General features: G+C 41.7%; 1 protein-coding gene across 1 annotated transcript in view; it reads left to right on the forward strand.

Moving 5' to 3' along the window:
• The window catches only part of LOC145363699 (uncharacterized), a 375,177-nt gene that overhangs the window by 221,265 nt on the left and 133,738 nt on the right, over positions 1–20,174 (forward strand). The window lies entirely within an intron of this gene.

A 20,174-nucleotide genomic window follows, 5' to 3' on the forward strand; every position in this document is an offset into this window, starting at 1 on the left:
AAATTGTACAGCGATAGCCATCCACACTGAAAATAGAATCACTTTGTATATTCTACGCATTTAGTTACAGAAATCGATGGTATTTCTTCTGACAAATTGTGCTTTATTATTATAATGTGGCAGAGACAAGGAATTGTTGCAAAATTGTCCAATTTTCCAAAATGTTATTTCATCATTTTTAGATTTCTGTTGTTGGGGGTGTGGTAATAAAATCACCATTTTTACAATGGAATTAGTTATTTAAATAAATAAATGATGAATTGCAATGTCATCATCAGAAATAATGGGGACAATAAACAGATTCAAACAAATATCCCGATACAGATAAAATGTCCATTTTAATATTAACCTATTGTAAATCTGGGAGCCCATTCTGTTGGGGGTGTGGAAGGTGGGACGTGGATCCAATCGCCGCCTCCAGCAGGGAATCAACAGGCGGCGCCTGGAAAGCCGCCCCCTTCTGCCGGGTATTTAAATACCGCTCAATAGGACCGGAATCCAACAGTCCGGGAGCTGGTTTGTTCACTGAGTTCCTGACACAACCATTTCCCTCAAATGACCAGAAAGATGAGGTCAGCGATTTCTCTCAGTTTGTTGCTGACTTTCTTATCCGGTGAGTAGTTTTTTTTTGTAATTGTCCAAGTCTCTCACTGTTACTGTCTCAATCTTTGTTGCAAAGTCAGCAATCATTTCACCGGGATTAATTCGCGGGGTTTTTTGATCTTTTTTACAGGTGTCCAGTCGGAGGTTGTGTTGACTCAGCCAGAGGCAGAGACCGGGCGTCCCGGAGGCTCCCTGACACTGACCTGTAAAACCAGCGGCTTCAATCTTGGCAGCTCCCGCATGAACTGGGTCCGACAGGTTCCCGGACAGGGGCTGGAGTTTGTGGTTAGCTACTATAGTTCATCAAACAACTACTACGCCCCAGCGATTAAGGATCGATTTACTGCGTCCAAAGACACTTCAAACAACATCTTCTCTTTGGAGATGACGAGGCTGAAGACCGAAGACACCGCCATCTATTACTGTGCCAGAGGCCACAGCGAGAGGAACCGGGGATGGACCCGGACAAGAACTGCTCCAGAGGGAATTCAGCAACTTCCACCGTAACCTGAAGGTCAGTATCTGTTTCAAATATAATAATAACGACAGTGATCAGAACCAAAACACAAACCTATTCTGACAAACCCAACTTAGTGAAAATAGAACATTAGATCAAGAAAACACACAGACATAATGGGCTGAGATTTTCACACTGTTTATATTAAATGTTAACAGGTTCAGCAATTACACAGCTGGATATAATGCTCGTTTTACTATTTCTGATACTTGGAGGAGGTGTTTCTGGATTGTGTTTTGTAAGCTGCTGCATAAATTGTAAATTACATCGAAATAATGGTCTATTTGAAGTAAATATTGAGCGGCAGTACTGAACAGACTGTGAGTGCAGTTTTTGAGCGGGTGTGTGTCACTGTGATACTACACTGGGTCACAGTGCTGAGCACAGCGACATCCTCATACAAAAACCTCAGGGAAAGAGATTGTTCAAATTGGTAATCAGTACCACAGCAGAATTTTCAAAATAAACGAGGCTTCAATGAAATAATATGTGGAAGTAATATCAGTTTGTAAAAAGGTATAAAACTTTTCCCGTAAAATCTATATTGACTGACGTGCTAAATCTACACAGAGTTTAAAAGCAATCCGATATCCTTTATAAATATAATGACCAGGTCAGGCTGAAGTAACTCACTCATTCGCTCGTGGATGAGGTGGAATCAGATTTTTGAGAGAGCAGTGGAACTAAATCTCTGTATTTTACAGTTAGCAGGCGGGCACAGTATTTGACATGCTGTGTCTCACTGTGATACATGGGTGGCACAGCAGTTACTGTCAATACAAAAACCCCTCAGCACTAATTGACCGAGGCTAGGGCAGTGCTATGTTTTACAATCCAGCATTATTTACAGTGCTGTACTATTTATGTCCCAGTACTACACAAGTAACGAGAATTAATATGGAAAATTTATGATAACCATTTGATTATCAGTTAGAGTTTTCAATATCTTGATCGTGTGATCCTCTGTGAAATATAAAACATTGGGGTTATTTACGTAAAGCGAACGGTATCCGCCAGTACGATAATAATTCCATGAAAATGCAGTGATTTACTTTCCCTCTGGCTTGTGATTTTTTTAAAAAATACTGATGGATTTCTGTCCATTTTGTGCAGGGATGGTTATTGTATGACGCGGCCTAGAGAATGTGACACTGTGATGCCATGGACTACTGGGGACAAGGGACCATGGTGACGGTGACTACAGGTAAGAACCATGCATTTATTTAGTCAGTGTTTGATTTGAGTTTTTGTTTTATATTTTTCTCGATTTTATTAATTCACATGTTCACTGAAATGTGGTTTGGTGGATTCTGTGCTGAAAATCTTTACAATGTTTCATGTGCTCCTGCTTAAAATGGGGGTTATAGAATTCTACTGTTATTTGACAAAAGTTAATACTGAGTGATTCAGTCTCTTGTTGTGATTTGGTGTTTATCTGCTGAGGACAGTGTGTGGCTGGATAACTTTAAATGCTTTTCTTTTGTTAAACAGTTCGGTGTTTCTGCAATGTTTAGTCTCGGTGACATCTAGTGGCTGCGAGTTGCACCATCTACTCCACAAGTGTTTGAAATCTAACCTAATCTTAACAAAATGTGTTAAAGTTTCTTCATTAATGTCATGAACATGTTCCGCTTATTCACAATGCTGGTTTTGTTATGTTATTGTTGTGCTCATTGTAATTATTAGTTACTTTGGTGATGGGCGAATTGCCTGGATTTTAAATTGAGATTTTCTGCCCATGTGAAATTTGATTCTGTTGAAACTGTTTGTAGAATTGAGCTGCTTCTGCATAAACCGGGTTTCAGTCCCTCAGTGATGCATTTTTCTGGTGAGGAGATTGTCTGGATGACATTGAATAAGTAAAATTTGTGAAATGGTTTGGCGATTCTGCATTGTTCACACTCTGTGATACTGAGCTGTTACACGGTTTATGATTGAATACAAAGTCTGCAGGTTTTAAACTATTTGACGTATGCCTGCACACAGCAATCAGGCTTTATTGTATTTGTATTTTTTTTAAATTGTGACTGATAATTGCTGTTAAACCAAATCACGGTTTATGCCACTCGTCCAAAATCTAGTTTGCCACTGCATTTACAATTTGGGATACGTGCAATGATTTACCTCGGTGGCACTAGATGGCTGTAGCTTTTACTATCCAAATGTTTAAGTATGTTTGAAATCTGTTTGAAATATGGCCCAATATGAATAAAATGTGGTAAAGTTGCAATGTTAATTTGTTAGACACATTCCACCTCCTCGCAATGCTATTGCTCTTATTCCAGATTTCTATTTAGTTTAGCCATTCATATATTTGGTGATGGGCTGGTTTGCCGGATTGGATATTGAGATTTTTTTGCAAATGATATTTTTGATTTTGTTGGATGGATAATTGAGTTGCGTCCCCGTGAAACGGATTCATTTCTTCATTGATGTGTTTTGGTGTGTTTCTGTTGAGGAGGTTCTGTGGTTCGGTCACTGTGAATGTTTATAGTGTGTGAAATGGTTTGGTGTTTCAGCATTGTTTCTGCATTGTTTAAACTCGGTGACACTGAGCGGTTACATGTTTTCTGGTTGAATGTAAACAATCTATGAGGTTGAAAATCCTTGTAGGGAGGAAACAGGCAGGTTTTGGGGCAAAAAAAGGTATCACAGCATTTTTATAAATTTTAACTAACGTTTATAAGTTAAAATAAATCAATGTTCATTCAGACACTGAGTCGTTGCTGCAACGACAAGCTTGTCATCAACAAGTTTAATCGTAAAATTAATATAAATTAAACATTTTAAATTGGTAATATAGCTCCATATTCACCAAAGATTATTTTATATTAATATCATTATTCATTAGTTCTGTTGTGTTTTGCACACAACTAACATGACCAGAAAAGCTTCTAGGCTGGAAATATTTTGTGATAATTCCAAAAACTATTTCAATGATAACAAGTTCAACAAGATATTTTGCGTTAATTGTTATATCCCGATGAAGTTCGCATTCACTTAAATATGAGTTTTGGAGAATAAGACGTTGCTATTTGGCAATTTTTGCGTCCGATTATTACTTTTTTTTCTGTGCAGGCGCAACATTCCTTCCAAGTAATTAGTAATTAATCACTAAGCTAATCTCAATTTGTGAAATAGGTTGGCATTTCTCAATAGTTTCTGTATTTTTTTAAGCTCGGTGATCCTGAGCGGTGATACTTTTTCCAGCTAAATGAAAACAAAACAAACTGCGTTTAAAAATCCTTGTCAGGATGAAACAAACAGGTATCAGAAAAAAAAATAAGTTAGAGCATTTTATTCATGTTAACGGATGCTTACAGTTTAAGATAAATCGATTATAATTCTTACTGCGTCACTATATCCCTGTTAGGGATATTACACTACCCTGAATCTGTTACATTTGATGTGCTTATTTTCAGGAAAAAAAATGCCCAGTTTTCGAGATTTGAGACAGACGGGGAGAGGTAGATAAAATTCGAAGGGAATTTTGAAATGAATATCAATTTAATTTAAAATAAGTTATTGATTTTTGTTGTCGTAATGTGACAATTGATCAATTAGAATCCCTCAGTTTGAATGAACTTGGCAGAGTGAACACAGTTTTCTGACAGGTGGAATTCGCTAACACTAAGCAATTGTTTTTATAATGGTGTTTGAATTGTCGTAAGGTGTCAACAGAAACTGGCTAGAGACTGACAAGTTAATACTTGAAATTCAAAAAAATTAATTTATATAAAAATATTATGATAATATTATAAAAGTAATATTTGCTCTGCGCTTAATAATAACATCCTGCCTCCATTACTGCTGAACACAGAATAGAGTTATTGGATGAATACATGACGGAATAGAAGAATTGATTCTATTTGAACATTACGTTGAATTCTTATTAAGTATTATATTGAAGAAAAAGTCTCGACTTATTTTGTGCATCATGTTTCAGTGTTGCACAGGATTTGAATCAATTGTCCTCATTGAATTTTTCACTGTTTAATTCAGATTTTCTTAAATTAAACGATATGTTCAGTAACTAAATTATATGGATTGTCTAAATTATTAAATCTAAGACGCAGTTTCATTGATTTTAAACTGCCAGGCCGTTATAGCAAATACAAATTCAGAAGCATGCATTTTTAACGCGTCTGTATGTTATAATAAGACATCTGGATTAAAAATGGAAAAGAAAAACATTTATAATGTGATTCGATTTAAGCAAATGAATTACAGATGTCTGAATATTTCCACTCAGTAATTTGAAGTTTATTGTTTAAGATTCAGTTGGAACCTAATTACTTCACAATGTCCCAGGCAAAGGCAAGTTTTGAATGATTGGAAACTGATTTTATTACGGAGTACAAACCAGTAACAGGAGAACTAACTGCCAATTAACAATCACAAAATATAATATTGGTGCTAATTAATTCAAAACAAAAGACCGTGAATAATGTATCGGCGTATAAAATATCATCCATTTTAGAGAATACTTAATTGTATCGAAAATGAATTCAGAAACAAAACATTTCTTTACTCAGCTGTGCTCAGCTCGATAAAGTATTTTGCCTTGATTATTTTATTAATTACATTTAATTAAGAAATTAGATCGAATCAGGTAATGATTTTCAATGTAAATGTTTCTTGGTTACTTTAATTCTTACTGTGTCTCTGCATCTCTGTTAGGGATATTGAATTGTTACTATGTCACTGCATCTCTGTTAGGGACATTGAACTGTTACTGTGTCACTGCATCTCTGTAGGGACATTGAACTGTTACTGTGTCACTGCATCTCTGTAGGGACATTGAACTGTTACTGTGTCACTGCATCTCTGTAGGGACATTGAACTGTTACTGTGTCACTGCATCTCTGTAGGGACATTGAACTGTCCCGAATCTGTTATTTTTGATTGCTCGTTTTCAGTGAAATTACATTTTACATTGTTTTCGAGAGGTGATACAGACAGAGATAAATAACTAAAAGTCAAAGGGAGTTTTCAAATGAATATCAGTTTAATTTAAAATAAGTTATTGATTATCTGTTGTAAGTTGATCATTGATGAGAATCCAACAGTTTGAATGAAATTTACAGATTGAACAGATTAACCTGTTGGGAACTCGACTGTTGCGCCGTTTGTGTCTGTTCTGTTTCTGTGCGCGTGATCACTGTGTTGGGACCAGGAATCTCCCTGACTGGCTGTAAATCTTTTGGTTTCTTCTGCTGTATTTCGGGGAGTGAAATTTCGTTTATTTCTTCAATACACTTGTATCTGTGAGAAATGTGACAGTTTGACTTGATATTTGACTCGGTGTCTCAGAAATGAGATCCCTAAAGCATATTGTGACCATCAGAGAGAGCAGAAACTTCAGATTGTAGAGGGTGGGAATGTTCGATGAGCAAATACAACGTGAGATTTACTATATTGTGCTCCATACTACAGCAGTCCCTGACCTGTTTAGTATGACAGTTAAAGGGCCAAATTCATTTGCATCTTATTTTTAATCTTCTAAAGGCGTTTAAGAGTCATTTGTTCGGCCAGAATTTTTAACCTTCCCTAATTGTTCCTTCACAAAGTGTTGATATGAAGCATCCTTGACTGACTGCAGTCCATATGCTGCAGGCATTCGCCGTGCTGTAAGGCAGAAAGTTCCAGGATTTTGACCCAGCGACAATGAATGAACTGAGATATTGTTTCAAGTCAGGATGGTGTGTGTTGTGGAGGAGAGCTTGCAGCTAATAGCGTTCGTATGTGACTGCTACCCTTGTCCTGTTAGGATGTAAAGGCAGCGGGTTTGGACAGTGTATTCTATGGAGCCTTGCTGAATTGTTGCAGTGCATGTCGCACATAATACGCACTGCTGACACTGCTTGTTCGTGATGGAGAGAGCGAATAGGGGGGGTGTAATGAGGGGGCGTGTAATCCTATGGGTGGCTTTGCCCTGGATTGTGTCAAATTTGAGATTTTACAAATTTCGCTCCTTGAGGAAAGAGGAAATTATTCAATTGTGATTGACTTGTGAAAGATTTAAATGTTTTTCCAACCTTTGCCCCGCAGCCCCTATTGTGCTCACTTGTCACTCCCACTTACTGTGTGCGTGGGTGAGTACGTGTGGAGTGAGTGTGCTTTTCCAGACAGAATCAGCCAGATAGAGACTTACACACATAAATACACACATACAGACGTTCATATTCTCTCACACATGCACACATACATCCGTCCAATTACTTTTTCTCTCATACGATATCTCTCACATATATTCTCTTTCTCTCACGGTCCAAATACTCTCTCTCAAATACAAATACAGACATACTCTCGCTCTCTCAATCAGTCTCTCATACCCTCATACACAAAAGCACTCACGCACACAACCCCATACACATTCTCTCTTACACGCATCACACACACTCACATAAGCACAGTCTCACGCTCTCGCACACAGACCGTCTCCCCCACATTCTGTCACACACGCTGTTGTCTCACATTTATTCACGCACACTCTCTCACAAATCCTCTTGCGCACGCATCTCTCTCTCTCACACACACACTTACACACACACACACACACATATATTTCTGTCTCTCTTGCACACACAATCTCGCACCTGTACATTCTTGCTCTCACACACTAGCTCTCTCACGAATAACCTCTCTCAAACATAGACCCATGCAGACACTCTAACACGCACTCACACACAGACACAATCTCTTACATAAGCACAGTCTCGAGCGTATATTCTCCGTCTCACACACAAATACACACAAACACACACCCACACCCACTCCCACACCCACACACACACACACACCCACTCACACACACACCCACACCCACTCCCACACCCACACACACACCCACACACACACACACACACACACACATACACACACATACACACACACATACACACACACGCACTATCCCTCTCACGTTCTCTCTTCGGTATTCTCACTCCGTCTCACACTCATTCACATGCTCTCTCTCTCATACGAACACTTGCAGACGCATTCACTCACACAGGCACACATTTCTTTTCACACGCTCACTCCCTTATGCATTGTGTCACACAGCACAATCTTGCTCTCAAACACTCTGTCTCTCACAAACATCATTCTATCACACGCACACCGTCTCTCCGTCTCCTACACACGAACACACATGTGTACGCAATGTATCTCTCTTAAATACTCCAACTATCACAGACACACATTCTCTCAACAGTTATTTCACTCACACACACTCACACATCCACTGTGTCTAATTTTCACTTTTTCTCGCTCACACATGCTCTGCCCGCGCACACACACACACACACACACACTTTGAAGAACAGAGACACACTCTCACACACATAAAGAATAACTCTTCAAACACACACTCTCTCACACACACACTCTATCTCACAGACCCTTTCTCTCACACACACTCCTCTTGCACACACAGATCACTGTCTCACACACGTGCAAAAGTATTCATGTGTCTGACACCCTCTCACACACAACGTCTCTCTCTCACACGCGAAAACTCTCTCTCTCTGACACACACACACACACTCAAACACATTGCTTCTATCACCCACACGCATTGCACACATCTTTCTCACTCACGCGCAATCCCATGCACCCTTTCACACACTCATGCACATATTATTTTGCTTTCCAACAGACACACTGTCCCCTCTTGCAAACGCAGCCCACTGTCTCAGACACGTGCAAACGCAGTCTATCACTCACAGATACCCTGACACACACGTTCACCCTCTCTGTCACACACACGCACCCAAACACCCTCTCTCTCTCTCTCTCTCTCTCACACACACACACACACACACACACACACACACACACACACACACACACACACACACACACACACACACACACACACACACACACACACACACACACACACACACCCAAACAAGTCCGCCTGGCTCTCCAATACTGGTGTAAACTTGGTGTTTGATTCCTGTGTGACCCTAGTTTTGCTGTAAGCTTCCCTTCCAGCTCCCTCAGTCTGTCTATTTGTTCACTGATCCGTGTTTCTTAAAGAAAGGCACCGACATTAAAGCAGCTGCCCGGTGATCTACACTGATTCCTGACTTTACACAGCCCTGTTACTGAAAGCTGATCAATGGAGAGAATCGGGAAAAGATCGATGGAGAGGGAGAGGAGGAGGTGGCTCACTGACTCTCTCACCCTCACCCACACTTACTCATCCTCAATCTCTCATCCTCACTCACATATCTTCCCTCACTCACCCTCACTGACCCACCTTCCCTTGCTGACACAATCTCACTCACTCGCCCTCATTCATTCACCCTCACTCAGTCATCCCCAATCACTCAACTTCACTGACTCACTCTCACTCACTCATCCTCACTCACGCTTACTCACTCACCCTCACTCACTCACCCTTGCTCACTCAACCAACCTCACACACTTACCTTCACACACTCAACTGCACGCACTCACCCTGAGAAATTCACCGATCCTCATTCACCCTGAGCCATTCATGCTTACGCACTCACACACTCACTCACAATTTCTCACTCCTATTCGCTCACTCACTCTCATCCATCCTCACTCACTCACCCACACTCACTCACAAACCCTCATTCAACTTCACTGGTTCAACCTCGATCATACACCCTGATTCACTCATCCTCACACCCTCACTTACTCACTCACATTCGCTCACTCACCTCCATTCACTCACTCTCACGCCCTCACTCACGCACTCACATTCACTCACTCATACGCACTCACCCTTACACATCCTCACTCACACGCCCTTATTTACTCACTGTCACCCAGCCACCCACACTCATACACCATCACTCACTCAACCTCACTCACTAAACCTCACTCACTGACTTACAGCCTAAGTCAGACACCAACATTCATAGTCACCTTCATTCACCTATCCCACTAATCCACTCTCACTCACCCAGTCTCACTCACTCTCACTCACCCACCCCATTCACTCATGCTCACTCACTCACCCTATTTACCCACCCTCACTCATCCAATCTCACTCACTCACCGCACTTATCCACTCTCACTCTTCCAGTCTTACTTACTCTCTCTCACACTCACTCACCTACCCACCCTCACTCACCCATACTCACCCCCACAGCTCAATGACCCTCTCTCTCACACACACTTATGCCATCTCACCCATTCAAACTCACTCAGACTCACGCACCTACATTCACTCACTCACCTTCACATACTCACCATCACTCAACTTCACGCACCCTAACTCACAGATCCTCAATCACTCATCCTCCCTCAAACACCTTCACTCACTCACTCTCACTCTCCCACCCATCCACATTCATTCTCCCTCACACACCACCCTCAATAACACACCCTGACTCACTCTCTCTCACCCCTCACTTACTCAGTCACATTCACTTCCTCACCCTCATTCACTCTCTCTCACTCACCCACCTCCACTAACCTTCACACATCCTCACTCACTCTCCCTCATTCTTTCATTCTTGCTTACCTACACTCATCCAGCCACCTTCACTCACATTCAGCCACCTTCACTCACCCACCCTCTCTCACACACCCTCATTTACTCACGCTCCCTCACCCTCACCCACACTTACTAACCCTCAATCACTCATCCTCACTCAAAGAACTCCACTCACTCACTCTCACTTACCCACCTTCTGTCACTCACACATCACTCATCCACTCTCACTCATTCAATCACTCACCCTCACGCACTCACATTCTCTCACTCACACTCACTGAATCTGTGTGGGGAGGTTTGCAACCAAAGAGAAGAAAGATCTCAAGCGGCAGTTGGATGTTCTGGGAGTGCAGAGAGCTGGAGGGAATCACAGGGGGCTCGGGGCCAAGGACAATGGCAAAGCGTCAGGGGAGAACAGGAGGCATGGGAAAGGGCAGAGAGCCGGGGTGGGGCAGGGAGAGAGCCAGGGGAAACAGCAGAGAGCCGGGGAAGAGCAGAGAGGCGGGGGAAAGGGCACACAGCCGGGGAACAGGGCGAAAAGCCGGGGGAAAGGGCAGAGAGAGAGGAGAAAGGCAGGGAGCAAGGGGAAAGAGCAGAGAGACCAGTGAAAACGGAGAGAGAGCCAGGAGAAAGGACAGAGATAGGGGAAAAGGTAGAGAGACCAGGGAAAGAGGAAAGAGCCAGGAGAAAGGGCAGGGAGGCAGGAGAAAGGGCAGGAGAGCCGTGGGAAAGGGCAGAGAGCGCAAGGGAAGGACAGGAGAGTCAGAGGGAAAGGAGAGCCGGGGGGAAGGAGAAAGAGGGTAGGGAGCAGGGACAGAGGGCAGAGGGCTGGGGGAAAGCGTAGGGTGCTGAGCCGGAGGAAAGGGCATAGAGCTGGAGGGAAGTGTAGAGAACCAAGTGGAAATACAGAGAGCTACATGAAAGGGGAAAAAAGCCATTGTGAAAGGCAGAGAGCCATGGGAAAGGGGCAAAGAGCTGGGGAAAATGGGAAGAGAGCGGGTGACGGACTGGCGGAGAAAGGAGGTTCAAAATAGAGCTAGCACCACAATCAGCTCAAGTGTAATCTCAGTGAATGATGGAGGAGACTTCAGGACCCGAATGGCCAACTCTTACTATTAATGTATGATCCTTCAATTAGTCAATGTTGCATTTATTTGAAATTATAATCACATTTAGAGATTCCTGATCATTCAGTAAGTATTCATTCTGTCGGTATTTTTGACGCAAAGTCACGAATCTTCGTTTTGTGGAGTGAGAGGCAGTGAGTTGGAGAGAGGAAGGGGCATCAATCAGTTTGAACACAGGCAATTTCCAAAACTAGCGTGGAGATGCCGGAGTGAGGTTGGTGTGGGCACAGTAAGGATTCTCACAACACCAGCTTAAAGTCAATAGGTTTATTTGGAATCGCGAGTTTTTGGAGCTCCCTCATCAGGTGAGTGGATGATATGAATGAAGAGACAACTTCTTCATCACAAAGTGCTGGTGTTTGAGAAATAAATAGTTGTTGCAATAATGGAGAAAATCGTTGCTCTTCTCTGTTAATCCAATGAATGATATGTCATTTTGAGAATATCAGAATGTTTTTTTCTTCCTAATCTGATAGAGGTGGAAACAGGGATACGAGTTTCTACAGAGATGGCGATTCCCAAATATAGAACTAACATAATCTCAAAGGTAGACGTGGTTTTAATCGGGAAATATTAGGATAAGTTCATAATTCTAATCAATGTTCGAGATAGAAACATAGAAAATAGCAGCTGGAGTAGGCCATTCGGCCCTTTGAGCCTACTCCACCATTCACTTTGGTCAGAGCTCGTCAATACCTAATCCATACCTCTACCCATATCCCTTTAACACCAAGAGCTATATCTAATATAGAAACATATTTGTAACAACATGTTTGATGACTTAATAAACGCAAATGAGAGTATAACTTGTTCAATCGGCTATCCTTTCCCAGCAACACCGTCTCCGCCCACTCTCTACAGCCTGGTCTCCTCCTGTCAGCAACAGAACGCAGACGGCTCCATCACCTATGGATGTTTGGCGATGGATTACTTTCCAGATGTCTCCAAACTGACCTGGAAGAAAAATGGGCAGCAGATCTCCTCTGGGTTTAAGACTTACCCGTCAGTGAGAAACACCAAGGGAACCTACACCCTGAGCAGCCAGTTAACCATCAGCGACTCAGCGGGAGAATGCCCCAAAATTGACTGTGAGGTTCGACACAGCGGCACAGTCAAGAGCGTTGAAATGCCATGTAAGTGTTGTGAAACTTGGGTAAGAGAGGGACGCTGTGATTGAACTGTGGAAGATCTTAGTTATAACTGATTTGTTGTATTCTGAAAAAAAAATTGTGCAAAATCCAAGTAAATGTCTAATGACTGAAAAGTTGCTCCAAATCAGAGGACCATTGAAATGTTACGGTGCAGAACGAGACCATTTAGCCCATCATGTCTGTGCTGGCCAGAAGCGAGAACGCATAAACTAGCCATGCATTTTAAGCCCACTTTCTAGCCCTTGCTTCGTAGCCTTGCAGGTTAAAGCACTTGAGATGCAGATCCAGATATCTTTGAAATGACCATGCTCCCTGGTTATTGAGCCCTGCACTTCGGGAATGAATTATTTCTGCCTACGTCCATTATAATTTTGTGAACCACAATTACATCACGCCTCAGTCTTCTCTTTTTCTGGTCATGTAATTTGCTTACAACCCCTGCCTATCCAATCTCGCCTCATGGCTGCAATGTTCAGGCCCTGGCAACATTTTTGAAAACCTCATCTCTCTCCAGAGTCATTACGTCATTCCTGCGTGGTGGCCAGGACTGTGCAGCAAACCCAAACGTGGCCTAACTGGTGCGTTATACAGCCCCATCATTACATCACTGATTTTGTGTTCAATACCTCACACATTGGAGGAATTAATCAAAATGCTTTCTTGATCAACTTGTCCAGTTACCCTACCATCTAAAAACAACTGTGGACATGCATTGCAAGGTCTTGCATTTCCCCAATCTCTCTCAGCCTTCTGTTTTATTGAATATTTCCTTGCTTTGTTTGTCCTCCGCAAATGCATTGCGTGACACTTTTGACGGTTGAATTCTATTCGCCATTTCCCTGCCAATTCAACAAAACCATGGGCACAATTCTCAAATCGGCAGCTCTGGTGCTAAAATAAAAGAACTAATTTTAATTGTTGTCAATTGAATTTTCAAGTAATGTCTAAACATGTGTTTGTTGAAGGTGAAATCCCCCCAACTGTTATCCTCACTGTGAGTTCCAATGAAGAAATCACAAGCAGGAAATTTGCAACCATCGTCTGTTCAATCATCGATTTCCAGCCAAAGTCACTGACGGTGAAGTGGCTGAAGGATGGGGAACCCATGGATTCAGGAATTGTCACCTCTCCCGCCTGTCAAGTGAACGGGAACTTCTCGGCCAGCAGCCGGCTGACAGTCTCCGCGCGGGAATGGCTCAGCAAAGCGGTCTATACCTGCCAGGTCACTCATCAAGGATTCACTCAGAGTCAGAACATCAGCGCATCTCAGGGTAAGAGACTCAAACAGAGGATACAATATGTCATTCCGATGTTCACCAGAATTAGGGATCTATTAAAGGTGGTACAAACCATAAAACAGCTTCTAAGTTATGGTCATGCAGTTTGCTGCATTAGGACAAGGCCTCGTTCAGAATTTCATCAGAAAAGCAATTGTTTGTTATCCCTCCATGAGATGTGCATTTATTTCCCAAACCTGAGGGCACTTAAGTGTCAACCACGTTGCTGTGAATCTGGAGTCACATGCATGGCAGGCCAGATAAAGACAGCGGATTTACTTGTTAAATAGGATTTGTGAACTAGAAGGGGTTTTACAGCAATGGCTTCATGATAATCATCTCAACTTTTAATTATACATTTTTATAGAATTCAGATTTAAAACTTGCAGGGTGAGATTCGAATCTGTGTCCCTAGAATCTTACAGTTGGTTGCAAGTCTATTGACAACACCATATGCCACTGCCTGCCCTTGAAAGAGTGCCCCCTTCCGGTTTGAAGTAATATAGTGAGAGAGATGGCCTTGATGTCAGCTTCTTTTTCCTGAGACAGCTGGTAAGATTTAGAGAGACAGTGGGGATCGGATTCTTTCACAGGTCACAGCATAGGCGTAAAATTTTGGAAAGTGCATCCATCCTATTTATAAACTAACAGCCAGTACTTTTTATTTATTTCCTGAGTTCAGGATGGTGTATTTGTTTGGGAATTCTGCAATGCTGATTCATGAAAATGGTACCGCTGCTACAATGTTTAATAGAGGGAATAAGTTCATAGAACAAGCTGTCTTTTCATCTTCCATTGAAGTTGAAAGGCGATAGTTAGAGATTGATATATTAAAGGCGACTTCGCCTCCTTCAGGCTGAAGACTGCTGTCCTGTTTCTGAAGGGGAACTAGGGTTGATTTCCATTTCTCATTCACAGATCCTCTCCAGTGCCATGATTCCACAGTGAAGATACAACCACCACCAATAGAACAGGTCTTACTGGAGGCGACCGTGACCTTAACCTGCATCATTTCCAATGCTCCTTATGGAGTTAACGTGTCCTGGATCCGAGACAGGAATTATCTGAAATCAGAGATTGCAGAAAAGCCTGGAGAGGATTCTGACAGCGTGATCAGCAAATTAAACATCTCGACACAATCCTGGCTGAGTGGGGCTGTGTTTTACTGCGTGGTGAGCCATCAGGATCTGCCGACTCCTTTAAGAACATCTATCCACAAGGAAACAGGTGAGCTGAGAGATTGAAGAAATAAATGTCGCGTCAACAGCAGAGTTCTGAGGAATGTGGAGGAACAGAGAGATCTTGAGGTTCATATCCACAGATCTCTGAAGGTTGCCACTCAAATGGATAGAACAGTGAAGGCTTATCGTGTGTCAGCGTTTATTGACAGGGAGTTTGAGTTTAAAAGCTATGTAGTTATCTGCAACTATATCGGACCTTGGTGAGATCACATTTGGAATATCGTGTTCAGTGTTGGTCACCTCACTATACGAAGGATGTGGAAGCATTGGAGAGAATGCAGAAGAGATTTACCAGGGTGCTGCCTGGTTTGGAGGGTAGGTCTTATGAGGAAAGGTTGAGGGAGCTGGGGCTTTTCTCTTTGGAGCAGAGGAGGATGAGAGGCGACTTAATAGAGGTTTACAAGAAGATGAGGGGGATTGATAGATTGGACGTGCAGGGATTATTTCATCGGGTGGATGTAGCTGATACTAGGGGGCATAAATTTATGGTTCATGGTGGGAGATATAGGAGGGATGTCTGAGGTAGGTTATTCATGCATAGAGTGTTTGGGGTGTGGAATACACTGCGTCCTGTGATAGTGGAGTCGGACACTTGAGGAACTTTCAAGCGGTTATTGGATAGGCACATGGAACACTCCAGAATGATAAGGAGTGGGATAGCTTGATCTTGGTTTTGGACATAACTCGGCACAACATTGCGGGCCGAAGGGTCTCTACTGTGCTGTACTATTCTATGTTTCTATGTAAATGCATCACTGTGTCTATCTCCAGTGGAAGTGTACAAGTCAATATTTAATATGCAGCGTATTAATGTTCTCCCCTGAACTAAACGACTCTGGGCCGATATTTTTACGGGGAAGTTTGATGTGTTGATGAACGAAAAGTGAACTGAAGGCGATGTTATTGGGTTTCGATCGAAACAGAAGGGAGGAGCCTGATGTGGAGCAAAAAAAACAGAAAACCAAAAAGAAAAGTAGATCAGTTGAGCCGAATGGCCTGATTCTGTGCTGTAAATGTTCTGAAACTTTCCAGTCCAACCCCCCGAGTTATTTGAGAAAACAATTCTGTTCACCTCCCCTCCAAGCTGGAAGTCAAAAATGGAAACGTTTAAAATCAAAATCGAAGCATATTTTCCTGGTATCCAACCAGTGGTTTCATTGTCTCCAGAATTCTCCAGTTTATTGACATTTATTGTACATTTTCTGCAGATCCAAATCCACGGGAACCGTCCGTCTCTGTCCTCCTGCCCTCGACAGAAGAAGTCTCCACTCAGAGATTCGCCTCCCTCAGCTGCTTAGTGAGAGGTTTCTCCCCCCGAGAGATCTTCGTCAAGTGGACCGTCAACGACAAGCCGGTGAATCCTGGGAACTACAGGAACACCGAGGTGGTGGCGGAGAACGGCAATAGCTCCTTCTTCATGTACAGCCTGTTATCCATTGCAGCAGAGGAATGGTCCAGCGGCGCTTCTTACTCCTGTGTGGTGGGACATGAAGCCATCCCCTTGAAGATCATCAACAGAACAGTTGACAAATCCAGCGGTAAACCCAGTTTTGTGAACATTTCTCTTGCACTGATGGACACCGTTAATTCATGTCAATGAGAATCACTCGGTTACATTAAAAACTTCAATAAAAAGAATAAAATCTTTTTCCTCTAACGATAAATGAAATTCACAATTCCTTAATAGATTGTTTTTTCAGTTTTACTTCCATTAGAAATCTTTAGTTTGGGTCAGATATTTTCAGGTCTCTGGCCCAAGTCTTGTTGAACCAGCTCAGATACACCCAGATACAATAGAGTATATTCATTACAGGATTCTGCAAAATATCTTCACCGACTTTCCTCCACTGAGGAGAAATATTACTGTTTCAACATTTCTGACAAACAAACACAACATTTAGATCTCGGTGTTCCTGCTTCTCTCATTGTCCATGCCTTTATCCATTGATGTCAGCTGCTGCACCAAAGCCACTGGGAACTGAAGTGAGGGTCACACAGAAACATGGAGCAACAATCCCCCCATCAGAGAGAAGGGGAGTGAAATTGTTAACATACCGGATTCCTACTCGCCCAATAAAGAGAGGGGAGGAGCAATAGCCAACCCATATACCACCACTTCCTCAATGAAAAGAGGAGGAATGACATTATTTATCCACTGTACCTCCACCTCCTCAGTGGTTAGACCCATTAGGGACATTTCTTCACCGGGTAGAGAGAGCTCACTCTCCTCCAAGTAGCGTGTTTGGGTGGGAACAGTTCTCTACGATAAGGGCTCAGTTGTCAACAATACAAATTAGCTTCCGGTTTGTTTGCTGCAGATTTGGACATATCATTATCTTAATCAGTGTAATATATATACTTTTGTAACGTAATTTTAAAATATTTCAACATTCTTGTCCCTGTTAAACATGTGCTGGCATTGATTTCCCGTAACACAAATTTAAACAAGCGATTGAATCCTCCCCGGTATTTTACTCTTCTGTCCCTGAGGTTTCTGAGATGCATCGATGAATGATTTCATTCGTTCTCCTGATATCACCGTGCCACTCACATAAAATAAATTTATACAGCAAACCCTGAAAATATATTCCCTTATCCGTATTGACTGGATTATGTTCAGTTAATGATTAGCAGTGAAACTTGGAACAACAGTTAAAAAATACACACACTGACAATACTGCACAAAACTGCCACAATTATAAATACACATATAGGTGTTCACACACACACACACACACATCGACACAAATGCACAAATACATGCACAAATACACATACTCATATATATGCATACAAATACAGAAAGATACATGTAAATACACACACACAAACTCATGCACATATCCCACACACATACATATACAGAAATATGGACGCGCATTCAAATACAGACAATCACAGAAACACAAAAAACGCAGATAGATGCGTACATACAAATACATATTCATGGACCGTAAGTACACACAATATATGCAGAAACGAACACAAACAAGCACGCTCACACAAATACACTCATGGACAACACATATATGAACAAAAATACACAAATACACACAGGCAAATACACCCATACACAGGCGCACACACACATTATCTCTCTCTCTCTCTATCTCATACACACACAAACACACACACATACACCCACACACGCACATGCACACATAGACACGCAGGCACAAAAGCAAAAGCATGCACACAAATTATCAAATATGTAGAAACACACACATATACGCATACAAACACACAAGTATGCACACACCTTTGCATACGTAACTAGGTACACAGACCTAAACACAAATTCATACATGCATACACACAATAAAGACAGATACACATGCATGCAGATCCACACACATAGACAAACACACAAATACATTTTATCACACCTTCACGCTGATGGGAATATAGATATAGAAACACACAATGTTATATGCATTAACACTGACACAGGGAAATACATATAAACACATTAACTGACTGCATAGAGATGAACAGACAGCCAAACATTTTCACGCAAACAAATGGACGCAACATTCACATGTTCATACAGAACAGAACACCATAGTACACATTATTACACATGGAAACACAAGCATACATTATCACATCGTTATAAATAACAATCAATCAGGATATACATACACTACATGTTAACAGATAAGCACACAAACACACAGAGGAACAGACACACACAGAAAGGGAAGGAAACGTTGTTCGAGTGACAGAAATTAGCACATTGAAATAGGCAGGAACACGTGCACACGTTAAGAGTGGCATTAATAAATAGACGTAGACTTCACACTATAATAGTCATATATCCACAAAGTCAGAAGAATAAAATATATATACAAACGCAGCAGACAACCGCACAAATCAACAAACACAGACAAATGAACACGTTCATTAACCCGGATACACCAACTCAGGACCAAAGATTAATACAGACCACGAGATGCTCATGCACACTCACACAAACGCAAATTCGTAAATACAAACGACAGGTAAATGATGAAAGTAAAACTTAACCGTGAATTTTAATGAACATATCCACCGACAGCTATGCCAATGTACATTGCACCGACAAACAGTTTGAGAAAATGAAATAAGCCAATGATCCACGAACCATTTCCACCATAAATAAGAAAAGATCAGAAACTACATCCCAGCTGTTAAACAACAGCATTCACAGTTTACAGATCAGTCACCATCTGTGAAAACAATCATTGATCAGTGAATGTTACTCAATATCACTCATAACATTCTTCAATAAGGGATAGTGGCAAATAGTTCGGAAATGAACTGATTCTCAACAAACATCTTCAGTGCTTTCTGACATGGACTGTCCAAGGAATGCCAATAGAGATCAAGTGTGAAAATAATTACGGAGATCGGCTACTGAGTGGCCTGAATTTAACAGTAAATATACATTGAAAATTATACAAGAGAATGAATTAACAGCTTATGAAAGAGAACGAGGAAAAGAAAAATAACAATAAGATTCCCTGGATCAATAAAGTAATCTAATTTCATTTCTTGGTCTCTGTCCCCTAGACCCCACTGATCGTATCTGGATTGACGACAATGAGGATGATAACAGCAACATCTGGACAACTGCTTCCACATTCATCGTCCTGTTCTTCCTGAGCATTTTCTACAGCACTGCCGTCACTCTGGTGAAGGTGAGATGATTCAATTCACTCACATTTCAAACTGGCAGAATGGACTTGAAAAATCTCTCAATGTTTCACTGATTAAAAACTCCAACATTACTGTCCCG

The sequence above is a fragment of the Carcharhinus amblyrhynchos genome, unplaced genomic scaffold (genome assembly GCF_965287045.1).
Source record: "Carcharhinus amblyrhynchos unplaced genomic scaffold, sCarAmb.v2.hapA scaffold_39, whole genome shotgun sequence".
Classification (NCBI taxonomy): domain Eukaryota; kingdom Metazoa; phylum Chordata; class Chondrichthyes; order Carcharhiniformes; family Carcharhinidae; genus Carcharhinus; species Carcharhinus amblyrhynchos.